This window comes from Euprymna scolopes, chromosome 27 (assembly GCF_053919585.1).
Source record: "Euprymna scolopes isolate OS-2025 chromosome 27, ASM5391958v1, whole genome shotgun sequence".
NCBI classification, from domain to species: Eukaryota; Metazoa; Mollusca; class Cephalopoda; order Sepiida; family Sepiolidae; genus Euprymna; species Euprymna scolopes.
In genome coordinates, this window is record NC_136508.1 from 115,109,103 (window position 1) to 115,127,954 (window position 18,852).

Consider the following 18,852-nt stretch of genomic DNA (forward strand, 5'->3'; position numbering starts at 1 on the left):
ACTTGTCAACAAACCTTGCGTGTGTGTACCCAGTTCAGTATGCATGTGTGTACAACGGGCAATGATTCCTTAAAAACATATTGCAAATTTTCATAGCAACCCATTCTTTATTTGTAGGTCCAAATATGCTTAAAATAATTAGCCCAAACTATTTCAAATTTTCATAGCAACCCATTCTTTATTTGTAGGTCCAAATATGCTTAAAATAATTAACCCAAACTATTTCAAATTTTCATAGCAACCCATTCATTATTTGTAGGTCCAAATATGCTTAAAATAATTAGCCCAAACTATTTCAAATTTTCATAGCAACCCATTCTTTATTTGTAGGTCCAAATATGCTTAAAATAATTAACCCAAACTATTTCAAATTTTCATAGCAACCCATTCATTATTTGTAGGTCCAAATATGCTTAAGATAATTAGCCCAAACCGAGCAAAATGTATTGTACCGTGGGGGGGAGGGTGAGGATTGTAGATAAAAGAACATCTTATCCGATTTTAAGATCGAAAATCCGACTTTGAATGTATTTTATTTTTCATCGTTTGTGTTTTAATGTGTGAAATTCGTTGAATATGTAAATAATTATTATCTTTCAGATTTGAAAAAAATAAAATCTATACATATTTTCATTATTTTTGCGAAAAAAAACTTTTAAATGCTTGAAAAGTAAATAAATAATTTTCTGTTAGTGAGCTGAATACTTTTTATATACCATTTAATAGGAAATGCTTTCAAAAATTGAGACCAACAAAGAGTGAATTGATAAATAACTGCGCATTTTACTAAAAATGCGATAATTCTTTTAGCAATTTATTGATACGAAATGCAGGAGTTGTTTTCAACACATACTACCATCACCAAAATGATCACCCATCTGGTACTTGCTTAACCTCCTGGATTATGTAGGTAACAAATATATATATATATATATATATATATATATATATATATATATATTATGAAAAAAGAACAAACCCGTTCAACATGATTAAATATAGTTTATTGCGTCCCTCTTCAGGCATCCGCACGTAAATTTAAGCTATTATCAATTTTTAAAACTTCACTACACAAACTACACAATTAGAATTATTTGAAATTCACATACTTATCTATATATTATTACGCTTGTCACTTCAACCGTAATCATCGTATTATAATAATGAAATATCTACTTGGTCTCTTGTTAATTTTCTAATCATATTCGTCTATTACAATGTTATCTTATACATTCTGAGATATTTTAAAGTTTCTAGGGAGTAGTCCCTTACTGTTATGAAGATGAGGGTTGTGTTGCCTTTTATGAGCCATGGTTGTGTAGCTATGTTACTCAACCACAAATTGATGAAAAACCGATGTGATTGCTATGAAATTATACTAGCTTCTTCATCCGGAAATTTGGTAGGTGTTATATCCACGGACTTTTTTGTAAATAAATTCAATGATATCATTAACATTCTGTGTTATTCCTGGCATTTAGATTTGCTTTTGTTATACTGAGGTATATTTAATATGTACTTAGTAACTTGTTTATTTTCTGTTTATTTTCTAATAATTTTTCTTCTATGGTGATGAGGCATTTAGATTTGTTTTTGTTATATTGAGGTATATTCAGTATCCACTTGGTCAAATGTCTATTTTCCATTTTTCTTGTAATTCTCGCCTAGCTATGATGATGAGGCATTTATATTTTTGTTATATTGAGGTATATTCAATATCCACTTGGTCACTTATTTTCTTTTTATTTTCTTATAATTTTCGTCTAGCTGTGATGATGAGGCATCATTACTCTGTTATCCTATACATTTCAACCAAAATGTATTCTAAAGTTTCTAACTTTAACCAACCATGGGTTCATGTCAAATAGTTTGTTTATTGATCTGCAAGATATTTTCTTTTTAAATGCTTTATTTGTGCAGATAAGGCCATCACTTTCGCCTGATTTTCTGCTCTATGAGTTCTTAGTAGGTGTCGAGTCTGAAAAGAATATTTAGAGTTTAGAGTTTTTAGATTCTTTTTAAGTTGAAATCTCGTTCAACAGAAAAGTCTGAGAATTCTTTTTATTTATATTCGTTATCATATCTCGTTTCCAGGCTGATTCGCTGGTTTTTCAACCTCAGTGGGGATCTTTTTTCTTTTCTGTCAATGGGGAAGCAGTTTTGTCTGGATAAATAATGCTACCCAATATGGTTAATTTCTGTCAATAAACTATCTGTTCGAACCAATCATGTAAGAGCATTGTTCACCCTTAAAACAAAGTTACTGAAGTCCTTTATTATTTTTTAGTTGAACTAGTCTTGGCCAATAGCTACATCTGTTCTTTATCAACTGATGAGGTTTGAATTTTGTTCTGTCGTCTTCTCCATAGTCTGCTGAGATTTTTCGGTAGAATATTAGTTGGAGGGGAGTATTTAGGGAATATTTTTCCTCTAGTGCAGCATTTGTTAGTGTGTCATATTGCTATATGCAGGTTCAACTTTTACTTCAGTCGAAGTTCTCAGAATTCAAGGGACCCATTACATAAGGCTAAATCTTAAACTCAATTTATCTAATAAATCAAATTTATTTATACATTTTACCCGAGAGATCTTTTTTAAAATTTTAATCATCCCTTAAATTACAATTCTTTTAATCTCTTTTGCACTTGGTTCACCGGAGATATTTATCAGGTAGTTTTTAAGATATTTCTAATAATTCCGGTTTTATAGAAATTCTATCCAGTGTACGTTTTATATGTTCATTTCTCAGAAAAAGAAAATCCATACACTTCATAAGATTGTGGCTTTTCCCTTTTTTAAATTTTCTTTCCTTGAAGATTGTAATGCTGAGTATGGGGCAGCCAAACCAGCTGCCAATATTGCCCTACTTTTTATTGAAATCAACCGAGAACTCTTTTTAGTATCCTCGCTGTTCCGTTAAATACAATTGTCTGGATCTCTTTTGCATTGGTACACCAGGAATATTAGTCAGTTAGGACTTCAGGTGCTTCTTCATAAGCCATGTGGCACCTATGATAACTGGTATGATGGATATTTCCTTAATATTCCAGTTTCTTTTCATATCATGCATGAGACTTTGGTATTTGGTCCGTTTCTCTCTTTCAGCTCTGTTCAGACCGCCATCATTAGGGACACTCACTTCAACAAATGTTGCAACTCTCTCTGACTTATTCCATATAACTATGTCAGGTTTCTCAGCATCATTTTCAAGGTAAGTGGCTGTAGGGATTACATGGTCGTAATGTATGGTATATAAGTCATTTCCAACTGTTTTTTCAGGCTAACGTTCTCAGAACTTGCTGCTACACTGGATATTTAATTTTTTACAGATGGTCAAGTGGAGGTACTTACATACTCCATCATGTCTCGCTGTATAGTAGCTGTCCCCTAAAAGAACCTTGCAACTTGACACCAGATGAGTGTTTTCCCCAGTATGAGTTCTCATACATTTCTCTAAGTTTTATTTTTCAAAAAAGGAATATTCACAGACTTCAAAAGGATGTGGATTTTCTGTTTTTTTTGTGTTATTTTACTTCAGTCGAAGTTCTCAGAAGTCAAGGTGTCCACAACCTGGGGCTAACACTTGAAATCTTAATGAGATACATATATATTCGAATGTTCCATTTCTGCAGTGTGAAATTTCATATGCCTGACTAAATTTCATTTTTCAGAAAAAGAATATCCACATACGTCACAAGAATGTTGGTTTTTACTCCAGTGGATGTTTTAATGTTTCACTAAATTTGCTTTTCAGAACAGGAATATTTACACACTGAGTCCTCATATGAATAAGTAATTACGATTATTTGGAAAAAGTATATCCACACACTTCACAATAATGTGACTTTCCCCTTTTTTTGTTTTATTTCACTTCAGTTGAAGTTCTCAAAAATCAAGGGGCCCACGACCTAAGGCTAACACTTGAAGTCTATATGAGGTACATATATATTCGAATGTTCTATAAAACTTCTTTATCTCTCAAACAATGTGTTAGTAAAGACATTGAGAACATAGTTTTTTCTCCTCAATTAACCATTTTAACACGTTATAGTCCCCCCAGTGTGAATTTTTATGTCTCACTAATGTTGATCTTTGAGAACAAGAATATCCACACACTCCACAAGAATATGGTTTTTCCTCAGTGAGTTTTCATATGAGTGAGTAAATTTGATTTTTGAGAACAAGAATACCCACACACTTCACAAGAATATGGCTTTTCCCCAGTGTGAGTTCTAATATGTTTCACTAAATTTGACTTTTCATAACATGAATATCCACACACTTCACAAGAATATGGCTTTTCCCCAGTGTGAGTTCTAATATGTTTCACTAAATTTGACTTTTCATAACATGAATATTCACACACTTCACAAGATAATGGAATTTGTCCAGTGTGCTTTCTCATATGTCTCACCAACCTTGACTCTTTATAACAAGAATATCCACACACCTTACACGATTTTGGCTTTTCCTCAGTGTGAGTTCTCATATGTGTCACTAGCATATATTTTTGAGAACAAGAATATTCACACACTTCACAGAAATATGGCTTTTCCCCAGTGTGTTTTTTCATATGTGTAACTAAATTTGATTTTTGAGAACAAGAATATCCACACACTTCACAAGAGTATGGCTTTTCCCCAGTGTGAATTTTCATATGTCTCACTAATGTTGATTTTTGAGAATAAGAATATCCACACACTTCACAAGAATATGGTTTTTCCCCCGTGTGTGTTTTCATATGGGTTAGTAAATTTGATTTTTGAGAACAAGAATATCCACACACTTCACAAGAATATGGCTTTTCCCCAGTGTGAATTTTCATATGCTTGACTAAATCCGATTTTTCGGAACAAGAATACCCACACACTTTACAAGAATGTGGTTTTTCTCCAGTGTGTATTTTTATATGTTTCACTAAATTTGATTTTTTAGAACTGGAATATTTACACACATCACAAGAATATGGCCGTTCGCCAGAGTGATTTTTCATATGCCTTACTAAAGTCAATTTTTCAGAACAAGAATATCCACACACTTCACAAGTATGCATTTTTTCCAAGTGTGTATTTTTATGTTTCACTAAATGCGACTTTTTAGAACAGGAATATTCGCATATTCCACAAGAATATGGCTTTTTTCCAGTGTGAGTTCTCATATATTTTACCAACATTGACTCATGACAACAAGAATATCCACTGACATTACATGAATGTGAGTTTTCCCATCGTGGGTTTGCATGTGTCACTAACGTATCTTTTCAAGAACAAGAATATTCATAGACTTTACAAGAATGTGGCTTTCCCTATTGTTGTAATGTCCTTATTACATAAATATTTCTTAGTGCAATCATTGTCTTTTCAAAAACCGCATAATTTTCTGCAATTTGTGATTATATTTGTTCATATGTTTTCATTCATTTTAACATTAAAGTACATTTTTTTGCACACATATGTGTTGTCTGCATTACAATTTAGTAATACTTTTAAGCAGGAACATCTGTAAATAAAAGAAATAACTGAAATTTAATGTTTTTATATCGTCGACGCAGTTTTGTTTTTTGTTATATTATTGGATAGAAATCACAAACCGCAGTTTACTTTAATCAAAAAAGTCAAATGATACAAAGAAGAAAAATAATTGGATATTTTCTAACTTGATACACAAAGAGTCGATACAGGGGTTTCTAAGGATATAGTCTAGAAACAAGTATATCTAGAATTTTTATATGATTTGCATTATAGTGAACGCACAAGAAACATTAATATATATGATAACCTCTACGGTTGAGTCTGACATGAGGTTTTTACAATAAGATTGTTCACTGTTTCAGTGATGCTTTCATCGTTCTAACATTACAATTCCGACTGGGATTTGCATTATCACTTTGACATCTTTTGTATTTTGCATTATCATTTTGACATATTTTGTATTTTGCATTATCACTTTGATATCTTTTGTATTTTGCGTTATCACTTTGATATCTTTTGTATTTTGCATTATCACTTTGATATCTTTTGTATTTTGCATTATCACTTTGATATCTTTTGTATTTTGCATTATCACTTTGACATCTTTTGTATTTTGCATTATCATTTTGACATCTTTTGTATTTTGCATTATCATTTGACATCTTTTGTATTTTGCATTATCATTTTGACATCTTTTGTATTTTGCATTATCACTTTGATATCTTTTGTATTTTGCGTTATCACTTTGATATATTTTGTATTTTGCGTTATCACTTTGATATCTTTTGTATTTTGCATTATCACTTTGATATATTTTGTATTTTCAAAGGCACTGCATGAGAAAGTCGGCAAGTCCTAGAATATTACAGTTTAAAATAAATCCATGTTTGAAACTTTATCAGAGAAAAACACCACATATTGTCTGCACACAATTCTGTTTATAGAGATTGTTCAACATCAGAAAATCAGGTGTTCTATTGACAGGTATAGATACATTGTGACTCAAGATATTCATTATTGAGTATTACATTAAATATCATGTTATTATTATTTAATAACTTTTTCTGCTGTTGGCTGAGCTGATGTGATTTTAATTGTCAGTCCAATCGAAGAGTGACTGGGCTTGTACCTTCATGAAAGGATAGGGTGCTGTTCAAGACCAGAAAGTCAGGATCCCTTACAAAGGTGTTCTATTGACAGGTCTACATCTTTGTTAAGTCTCCTTACAATATGTAGTGCTCCTCATTCATTATTCCTTGCTGTGATGGAAAACTACATTGTGACTCAACAAGCTGTTTATGATTGAATAGTTTACCAGTCATGTTTACCAATGAAATTCTACGATGATTACTACATACTCTTTAGTTATGTTTCTTTTTTTTTTTAAAGTGGTTTATTATTTATTGTGTGTTTAAAATATTGTGGAACAGATCATGATCTCCATATCTGTAAAAACAGTTCAGGAATCTTTTGTTGGAATCTTTGACAAGGACATTTAAAGATCTCCACTGGAATCGAATCTTTTCCTGAAGCATTACCACAGGATGTATACAGCATAATAACGATTACACACCGGTTCCCACTGGATCACCAAAGTTAAACAATGTTGAACCTGGTCAGTACTAAATGGGTGACCATTTGGGACGTTCAGGTATTGTATGTACTCTCTGCTTATCTTGGCATTGTTTCCAGTCGTCCTGGTCTTCTCCTTGCCATTGGATTCAAACAGTGCCGATTCAGGAGAGGTGTGGTTGGAGATTATGCAATGCTTGCCTACCAATTACATGCGCTACTACCTCTAAGTGGTATCATTTGTCTTTCAAAACTGAACAGAAGCATGGTACCACACAATATATCTTTTATAGTTTTCGAAACTTCTTTGAAAATGTCTCAAGTGAAATACTTAATATGAACGGCCATTAATATGAAACTATGCAACTGCGAATTGTACGTGTTTCACGTACATATCTTAATTACGTCTTGTAGTTTGGTAGAACTAAAATTATAACATCAGTTTTATGTATTCTTAAAGATTTCGTTTTTTTACAGAATACTGAAACCATTTTTCTAAGTTAAAGATAAGTCTAAGATTCATATATAATTTGCTGTTTAAAACTTTCTCTCTTATTAGTCCTTGCGCAAAAGACAGGATACAAAATGTTTTAAATAATAATAATAGAATAACAATAACAAAAACTTTCGCTGGCGAGGACTACTATTAAGCATAACCAGTTATACAGTCCTTTTGAAATTTTCATCTCTATTTATCTCGTTATCTACTGAATATTTTTAATGAAACTTATATGAAATATGTTCCTTATTAAATTGTAAAGATTTTCTATTCTGAAAGAAGTTAAGAAAATTAATCTAAAACCATTTTTTAAAAGTTTTTGTTAAAAAAATCAGATTTTCTCATTATTTATACATGTATGACAAAGAGGGAGTTGCAAAAAACAGTTGTGGTGTGAGGAGAAATACAAACTGAAACAGAGAATATTCAGACCTGTAATAATACAAAGAGGTGGTTGCAAAAATGAGTTGTGGTGTGAGGAGAAATACAAACTGAAATAGAGAGTAGGAGAGTTTTTATAAATACATGCAAACCCACATTCATTTTTTTAAATCCAAATTAATAAATTAAATAAAATATAATCTTAAAAAGATACGATAAAAGTTAGAAAAGCATTCCATACAAGGCATGAAAATTGTTAAACAAAATGTTTTTACTAAAGGCTTTAAAAAATAAAGATACAAGATTCAATTTGAAATTTATTTATCTTCAAAGTGCACTTTTATACATTTTACAAAGTAAGGTATAAAGTTTTATACCTTACTTTGTAAAATTCATAAAAGTGCACTTTGAAGATAAATTGAATCTTTTACCTTTATTTTTTAAAGCCTATAGTAAAAACATTTTGTTTAACAATTTTCATGCCTTGGATTAAACTAACTTATATAAATATATCTGCTTTATGTTACTTAACTGCTATTTTTTGTTTGATTGTGCGGAAGTTACAGCTTGATCCACCACTATTTTGTTTGCAAAACTCTACATTAACTGACTGTCACATAGCAGAAGCTGGCGTTTTTTTCCGACAACGGAGTGCCTTGCTTCGTTTTCTCAAGTGGACAGTTATAAAAAGCAATAAATTTTTTTTTTTTTTAATGCTTAAAAATATTCACAAACAGTAATAAAAAAATAATACTTTTTTTACCATTATGTTTGAACAAGCTTAAAAATATCCACAATGAAATAATTAAATAAATAATAAATATTTAACAGTTTAGAGTGGGAGTCTCCTTCCTATAAAAATTTTAAATAAAATGTTAGCAATCAAATAAACCTGTAACAATTAGTAGTTTTTTTTTGGAGGAGTGGCTCATAATCCGTTTTGACTTTCTTGTGTTTTTTTTTCGAGGAGAAGCAATTTAATAAACTAAAAATACCGGAACAATATTGTTGTTGGCTTTCTTAAATTTTAATATTCAAATTCATATTTGATATTTGAAAAAATTGTCATGTATTTTGTTTTATATATATTTTGCTGTTTTTAATTTATTTTTAATTAAAAAAAATTCTGTTTTGTATTTAGTTTTTTACTATTTTTTTCTAATTTTTGTAATTATTTTTTATAATTTTTAAAAATCTATTTTAAAAATATTTTTATGATTTTTTGTATTTATTTTATTTTTACATCGTGTAAACGATTACTTTTGTTTTATAGTTTTGTATAATGTTTTATAATTATTTTCTAGTATTTTTTTTACATCATTTTTGTATTTATTTTTTATTTTTTTATAATTTTTGTAAAAATGACTTATTTTTGTGTTTTGTGTATTTTTTTTATATTTCTTGTATTCATTATTATTTTTCCAATTTTTATAGATGAATTCTTGGTAAGAACCGAAATGACGTAAAATAAAAGGGAGGTGAGGGTGTTTTGTAATTATTCTGTACTTTCATCTAACGATTTAAAGTGATTATGTCTGAACACTCTAAAACGTAACTGAAAAGAAACACTTTATTTTGAATTTAGATATTTAAATATAAAATATACCTTTCTTGTGGTCTCTTGGTCTTACCAACTTCCAGGACAAGAAATCGTTTAGTCTAGTGGAGTATCCAACTTCGTATTGTTACTTGAGATAACATCATTTGGAAAAGATGAACCATTTCTCATAAAAGCCCGTGTTGGCTAACCATACCGAGATCTTATTAAGTAGTATCGTCCTGTTCTTACTTGTTGATCACTTTGGTGAGGGAAAGAGACGTGCAGGCTGAATTTAAAAAAATGGTGTAAACAGCCTCCTTTTCACCTTGATCTTTTATAAATGAGTATCTTGCTAGATACTGGCATACATAGTTTCTCTAATACCTGGTCGGTTACCCCACTCCTTAAGATCTCTGCAGAGTCCTTCAATGTTTTACATGTGGGACCTTACTGTCTGTTGGATCCACCAAGTTTTCTGAATGATTCACGATATAGTGAGTGTACCCCTGGCCCGTCACTATAATGGATTCTCTACATATGCATTTTTGGATGAGAGGGAGTAGAGTATTTTGTCTCTCATGTCCCTGACAGGCCCCATGAGTGGGATAGCAATTTTTTTGACCCCTCCTCTATCCTCCCAAAAATCCAAATTTGTGGTAGAGGTCGGCCTTTCTGGTTTTTACAGCATACCAGCAAAGGTTTTGTCTATTTCGACAACGATGTTTTAGCCACTGATAGACTTCTGGTTCGCAAACCAGAAGTCTGTGACCTTGCTGCAAAAAGACCACCAGTCCACATATTGCAGTAGATATAGTCAAGCAATCAGTGACTTTCTCATAGTCCCACCATTTGCTCAACCAATGATTCATGAAGAGAATTATTTTCTATGGAGCCATATAGGAATTCTGCAAAAATGTGCCCTTATAGTCACTTGCATGGTGTTATCGGTGATGAAAGTACTGTTACAACGCCATTCACCCGTACATCCATGCTCCAAAAAGGTGCAGTCTTTATCAAACTGTATACACCTGGTAGCAGTTGGTATCGCACTGGGTCTTTGCAAAAACTCCAATGATATGAACGAATTTTTATAGAATATATAAATACTTTTGAAGTATTGTAGGAGCATTCATCACAGGCGGACATTATTTTAAAAGTAAAAAGAAAAAACTGAATTAAGGCCACAAAAAGTTTATTTTAAGAGAAGTGAAATAAAAGAGAATCCAACGTTGTGCATAACAGTGACATCCAAATTGAAAGAATTAAAAAATGTGGATAGAAGTGAAATGCAAATTTGATTTTGCGAGTAAAATTGAAATGAAATATTATTTAATTTCGTGCGAATTGAAATAAACTTAACCTGGTGAGAAGTGAAAGAAATTAAAGTAAAATTGAAATGAAATATTATTTAATTTCGTGCGAATTGAAATAAACTTAACCTGGTGAGAAGTGAAAGAAATTAAAAGTTAATCCAAATGAAATATTTAATTTCGTGCGAATTGAAATAAACTTAACCTGGTGAGAAGTGAAAGAAATTAAAGTAAAATTGAAATGAAATATTATTTAATTTCGTGCGAATTGAAATAAACTTAACCTGGTGAGAAGTGAAAGAAATTAAAAGTTAATCCAAATGAAATATTATTTAATTTCGTGCGAATTGAAATAAACTTAACCTGGTGAGAAGTGAAAGAAATTAAAGTAAAATTGAAATGAAATATTATTTAATTTCGTGCGAATTGAAATAAACTTAACCTGGTGAGAAGTGAAAGAAATTAAAGTAAAATTGAAATGAAATATTATTTAATTTCGTGCGAATTGAAATAAACTTAACCTGGTGAGAAGTGAAAGAAATTAAAGTAAAATTGAAATGAAATATTATTTAATTTCGTGCGAATTGAAATAAACTTAACCTGGTGAGAAGTGAAAGAAATTAAAGTAAAATTGAAATGAAATATTATTTAATTTCGTGTGAATTGAAATAAACTTAACCTGGTGAGAAGTGAAAGAAATTAAAGTAAAATTGAAATGAAATATTATTTAATTTCGTGTGAATTGAAATAAACTTAACCTGGTGAGAAGTGAAAGAAATTAAAGTAAAATTGAAATGAAATATTATTTAATTTCGTGTGAATTGAAATAAACTTAACCTGGTGAGAAGTGAAAGAAATTAAAGTAAAATTGAAATGAAATATTATTTAATTTCGTGTGAATTGAAATAAACTTAACCTGGTGAGAAGTGAAAGAAATTAAAGTAAAATTGAAATGAAATATTATTTAATTTCGTGCGAATTGAAATAAACTTAACCTGGTGAGAAGTGAAAGAAATTAAAGTAAAATTGAAATGAAATATTATTTAATTTCGTGCGAATTGAAATAAACTTAACCTGGTGAGAAGTGAAAGAAATTAAAGTAAAATTGAAATGAAATATTTAATTTCGTGTGAATTGAAATAAACTTAACCTGGTGAGAAGTGAAAGAAATTAAAGTAAAATTGAAATGAAATATTATCTAATTTCGTGTGAATTGAAATAAACTTAACCTGGTGAGAAGTGAAAGAAATTAAAGTAAAATTGAAATGAAATATTATTTAATTTCGTGCGAATTGAAATAAACTTAACCTGGTGAGAAGTGAAAGAAATTAAAGTAAAATTGAAATGAAATATTATTTAATTTCGTGCGAATTGAAATAAACTTAACCTGGTGAGAAGTGAAAGAAATTAAAAGTTAATCCAAATGAAATCCAAATTGAAAGAATTAAAAAATTTGGATAGAAATGAAATCCAACTTTGATTTTTCGAGTAAAATTTAAATTAGAAGTTAATTCATTAATGTGTTTGCATAATCAGAGATAAATTGGGGTGGGGGATGATGAAATAATGGGTGTTCCTACGTTTTAGAGAGCTTCTTTCCTTTTTTTAATTAAATTGTTAAGTGAAAGAACAGAATAATTAAAAAAAAACCTTTCCCAAATTTATGTGTTCTTTTTTATTCTGTCACGTTTTTATGATGTTTCTTTCTGCCTTTTTTATTAAATTGTTAGATGAAAGTACAGAAAAATTATATTTTATTAGTCCAAATAATTAAAAAAAAAAAAACAATGCATCACTATTCATCATTTTATTTGTTTATGTAATTCCAGTTCGTCATGCTTTGTTTTACGTTAAAAAAAAAATAAAATATGAAAAATTATAAAAAATAATAAAATAATATATATAAAAATTATAAACAAAATAAAAAAAAAATCATTTACACGATGTATCGGAGAAGCGTGAACTATTTTTATTGCGGATTTTGGTCTGTGTGCATGCGCAGTCAGCCGACTTACACCATTCTAGCTGATAATACAAATAAAATAATCCCTTAGAAAAATATTAATGCCTCCAAAACTATAAATTTGCGACAGATACGATTTTCAGATTTTAAGCACACTGAAATCTACAATAAATTTTGTTTTCTACTAGTTCGTGTTCGCTCTTTTTCTAAAATAATACCTTTATTTCTACATAAATTTTTTTGCTAATGATCAAGAAAGGGGAGCTCACTTTATCTAAACTTTAAGTGCTCGAAAATCTTAAATATTTATTATTCATCTTTTTTTAATTGATTATTTGTGGATGTTTTATAGGATTTGAAGTGTAAATACCACAAAAAAAGAGAAAGAAATTGGGGGATTTTTGGCTTCTTTTTTTTTAGTTAATTAACTACGATGGGTTAAATTGTAAAAATTAACCAATATTTTTTCTACATTAATTTCTGCTAATTAGTAATGGTCAATAATTGGGGGTTCACTTTATGTAAACTTTATAAAAGGAAGCGATCGCCATTCTAAAATCCGTAACATTGGATAAAGCATAAACAACCAAACGGGATTTTTTAGCTACATAAAATTGGATAAAACAAAAAATTCAAATGAAATTCTCTAGCGACATAATGTGTAAAATGTAGACAGCAATTCGACCAACTTCGAAAAAATTGTGTTTATGGTGGATTGGTGGACATTATAATTTTCTCAGAAATAACAAAAGTTTTATTAAAATAAATACATTTTTGAACAAAAAATCTAAATCTTACATTGAATAATATATTCTTAGATTTTTTAATCGGATAATTTTTATTCACGTTTGTAATAAAAGCTGATCAAATAATTAATGTATTAATTTTATATTAATTATCTTTTGAATTAATTTTTCATTAATTATCTTTTGAATTAATTTTTCATTAATTATCTTTTGAATTAATTTCTCATTAATTATCTTTTGAATTAATTTTTCATTAATTATCTTTTTAATTAATTTTATATTAATTATCTTTTTAATTAATTTTTCATTAATTATCTTTTGAATTAATTTTTCATTATCTTTTGAATTAATTTTTCATTAATTATCTTTTGAATTAATTTTTCATTAATTATCTTTTGAATAAATTTCTCATTAATTACATTTTGAATTAATTTTTCATTAATTATCTTTTGAATTAATTTTTCATTAATTATCTTTTGAATTAATTTTTCATTAATTATCTTTTGAATTAATTTTTCATTAATTATCTTTTGAATTAATTTTTCATTAATTATCTTTTGAATTAATTTTTCATTTATTATCTTTTGAATTTATTTTTCATTTATTATCTTTTTAATTTATTTTTCATTTATTATCTTTTGAATTCATTTTTCATTATCTTTTGAATTAATTTTTCATTTATTATCTTTTGAATTAATTTTTCATTTATTATCTTTTGAATTAATTTTTCATTTATTATCTTTTGAATTAATTTTTCATTAATTATCTTTTGAATTTATTTTTCATTGATTATCTTTTGAATTTATTTTTCATTTATTATCTTTTGAATTTATTTTTCATTAATTATCTTTGGAATTAATTTTTCATTAATTATCTTTTGAATTAATTTTTCATTAATTATCTTTTGAATTAATTTTTCATTAATTATCTTTTGAATTAATTTTTCATTAATTATCTTTTGAATTAATTTTTCATTAATTATCTTTTGAATTAATTTTTCATTATCTTTTGAATTAATTTTTCATTGATTATCTTTTGAATTAATTTTACATTTATTATCTTTTGAAATTATTTTTCATTAATTATCTTTTGAAATTATTTTTCATTAATTATCTTTTGAATTAATTTTTCATTAATTATCTTTTGAATTTATTTTTCATTAATTATCTTTTGAATTAATTTTTCATTAATTATCTTTTGAATTTATTTTTCATTAATTATCTTTTGAATTTATTTTTCATTAATTATCTTTTGAATTTATTTTTCATTAATTATCTTTTGAATTTATTTTTCATTAATTATCTTTTGAATAAATTTTTCATTAATTACCTTTTGTATTAATTTTTCATTAATTAGCTTTTGTTTGAATTTTTCATTAATTATCTTTTGAATTAATTTGGTAAATTTTCAGATTAGGTCCACCCCCAAAATTTTCGGCCATGCTGAATACGAAAATCGCCTTGGAATTCTGCAGAAATAATTAGTTACTGAGATATAAAAAGTTGTATTATGCATTGTATTCTTTGGCGACCATCTTTGTTACGTGCATAGATTTGTTTATGGCGCGCAACGCGCGTAAAAACGATGGCTGTCAAAGAATACAATGCATAATACAACTTTTGTATATCTCGATAACTACTTATTTCTGCAAAGTTTCACTGCGATTTCCGTATTCAGCATAGTCGAACACCTTTAAAAGTCGTCATTTATAAGAAAATTGTGGAGGTGGACCTAATCTAAAAAAAAAAAAAAAAATGCCTAAAAAATGAACTTAAATACCATTAATTTTTTTAAAGGAGTAAAAAATCTTACCTTGCATTTCAGGAATTCATTACGATAAATGACGGGAGGAATTCGTTTATTTTCTTTTGTATACAAAACAGAAAATTTGTTTTGTTTGTTAGGATTTTTTTAGTAAATTGATACAACTTTTGTTTTGTGTGTCAAATTCATTATTAAATAAAATATATGAAAATATAAAAGAATTAAAATTAAAAGATGAAAAACACGATTTAAACGTGAAATTATTTAAAGAAAAAATCAAACAGAACAGAGAAAAGAAATCAACTTCTAACAAACAATGAATTTAGGTCACCATAATAACACGGTGTAATCATTATTTCGTTCCTCGTGTAAAAACAAATGTCCGTTCATTAGTGTGTCCGTTAATTAGTGTGTCCGTTCTTAGTGTGTCCGTTAATTTTCCTATCAAGTTTAGATTATATTTGTCAGTGCTTGTTACGGATTTCTTTTGGTAAATTTCTCTTTTTGTGTGTCCAATTCAATAAAAATAAAATGTATGAAAATATGAAAAATGAGGTTTATTTTTGTAAAACTGAACATTCCATTATTATTTGAATAAATCTAACGACATTCAAGATGAGAACTGTAGTTCGAATAAATCCTCACATAAAAAAAAAATGCAGAACTGAATATTACACATGAACAACTCAAATAAAAGAAATTGCGAAACGGCGAAATCTACAATTCAAGTAATGCATTAGTTAAGTGTGTGAATTTGTTTTCCTGTCATGTTTTTAATGATTAATAGGTACTTGTACAGTTTAATAAAGACAATATAAAAAAAATGAAAATATCGAAAAATGTTTGAATTGTACCTGCGCTATGGAATGAAGTTCTCCGAAAAAAAAATTCATTAAATTTCATCAAGTAGTTTTTGTTTTACATCGAAAAAACAATTTGTTATGATACCGAGCAAAAGGTTCGATTTTTAGAAAGAAAAGCTAGTATTAAAGATGGGGAGGGAGTGTCAGCGCTTTAAACTGAGTTAAGTCCCCGTGGCGTGTTCTAAAATCCAAACAAGCATTTAAAAAAATTCCAAGATGCCTGCCTTCAACCTGCTTTCATAAAAACGTGTTTTTACGCTGCAACAAAAAAAAAAATAAATAAATAAAATAAAATAAATAAATAAATAAAAAAAAACTCGACCAAATTAAGTCAAAATTTTTTTTTCGGAGATCTGTTCCAAACGGATACGTATAATATAACCTTTTTTCGATATTTTCATTTTTTAATGTCTTGATTAAATTGTACAAGTACCAATTAATAAATCATAAATAGATAAGTATTAAGACGAATTAAACAAAACACGTTTGTTGAGCAAAATATCACTTTTAGTTTTTGAGACAGAACATTTCACATAAACAACTTAAAGAAGGAAATACAAAATGATCAAGTCACCGTTTCGATAGCAGTGTTAGACACCGATCTTATGAATGCGTAAAAAAATTGAACAATTCGACCTCCTGCCTTTACAAGCTTATAACTACTTGAAAAATATCATTCAAACCCTATTTTTTTTTTCAATTAAAGGGGCAAAGACAAAAATTTTAAAAAATAACAGGTTTAATAGCGAATTATGCAATATTTGCTTTTTTAACTCGGTTTTCTTTTAAAAAGATTTGAAGAAAATCAACGAAATTTTATTTACTTCGATTATAAAAAATCGACATAAGTTAAAAAAATCACTTACCTATAGAAAATACTATTAAATGTGTGGTTCCATTCTTCGTTGTTCAGAATTTATCCATATTTATATTTTAAATTCAAGTATTTTTTAAATAAAATAATTTTTTATACGACTAATGAAAAAAGCGCTATTTTTTTTTTACAAGGTGGTAACCAATTATCAAGACCTGGAAGCAACTCGGCGATAAGGGTTATTGTAAGTACAGTACGTGAGTGTGGAGATTTAATAAAGTGTCTACTTAAGGGGGCGGTTCATCAGGATTTTGTTTACGTTGGACTTGAAGACATCCAGGTTGTAGTCAGGTGGGAAGTAGGCAGACGAAACAGAGTTCCACAGGTGTGCAGTTCTAAGAAAGAAGCTTTGTTCATGGAATCTACGCATTGATTTAGGCATAGATAAAGAGTGGGGAAAGTTTTTGACAGTGGTTTCAGCTAGACGAGGGTTTTTTGTAAAAGATTGGCGGGGGGGGGGGGCAGAGATTGGAGTTCAGAAAAGCACCTGCCATGGAAATAACGATAAAACAAAGACAGGTTGCAACGTGTCTTCTGTAGGAGAGAAGTTGCAGGGAAGAGAAAAGGGCATCCTCCACTAAGCCACAAAGTCTATTTTGTACTCTGTCAAGGCAGGATAGGCTGTTTTTAGTAGCCCCTGTCCAGATATTGCAGCAGTATTCCATCCTTGGACGTACTTGGCTTTTATATAGATAGAGAATTGCATCAGTAGTGAGATATCTTCTGGAGCAGTAGAAGGAACACACCATTTTTCCAGCGACCTTGGCAACAGACTTAATGTACGTGTTCCATTTCAGATCAGGAGTGAAGGTCAAACCCAGAAGCTTGTCAAAACATGGGGCTTCTCCTAGACGAGAGCCATCCATTTCAATTGATGCCAGATAGGGATCAGAGCGTTGATGATGTAAAGATAGGAGTTTGGTTTTAGATGCATTAAAGATAACCAGCCTCGTCTTCCCCCACTGAACCATGCGCTCGAGATCAGAGGAGAGAGAATCAGAGAGAGCTTTGTCATTTAAAGCCTTTTATGTGTTGCCGTAGATGGTCGTGTCATCAGCATAGATGTCAACGAATGATTTAAGTATGTGTTTAGGGAGATCATTGATGTAGATCAGGAAGAGGGTTGGGCCCAGGATTGACCCTTGAGGGACTCCAGCATTAATACTGCAGACCTCTGATTTTTGTCCATCAACAACTACTCTTATTAGCCTATCAGAGAGAAATTATTTAATGATAGGGAGAACATCTCCAGTTATACCATAGATGGAGATCTTGTGAAGTAGGCCTTTATGCCATATCTTGTCGAAGGCCTTTGATATGTCAAGAACAATTGTCCTAGAAAGGAAGCCTTTGTCAAGAGATTCACTAATCCTATGAGATATAACCATTAGCTCATCTGCGGTAGATCTTACAGAATGGAAACCATATTGCGTGCCACTAAGAAGGTTATTTCTGCTGGGGTGGTTGACTATTTCTCTATTTTATATGGATTCCAGCAACTTACTCGTGACACACAGGAGACTTATTGGTCTGTACTGAGAGGGAGAGGACTTATCACCTGAGTTCTTAAATACAGGGCATACCAATGAGGTTTTCCAGGACGTTGGAAAGCACTTCTCTTTAGGGCAAAGCTTAAACAGTTTCGTAAGTATGGGAGCAAGTTCTGGTTGATGCTTTTTTAACACTATAATTTGGATGCCGTCAGGGCCAGTTGCTTTACTGGAATCAAGGTTCTTGATAAGCTTGGCGACCTCATGCACAAATATTTGTATGTTACCTAGCGTGTTCTGTGTTATAGGAGGAAATATGGGGAATTGATGGCCTTCGTCGCATAGGGTAGAATTAGTTGCAACGTTCTTTGCAAATAGT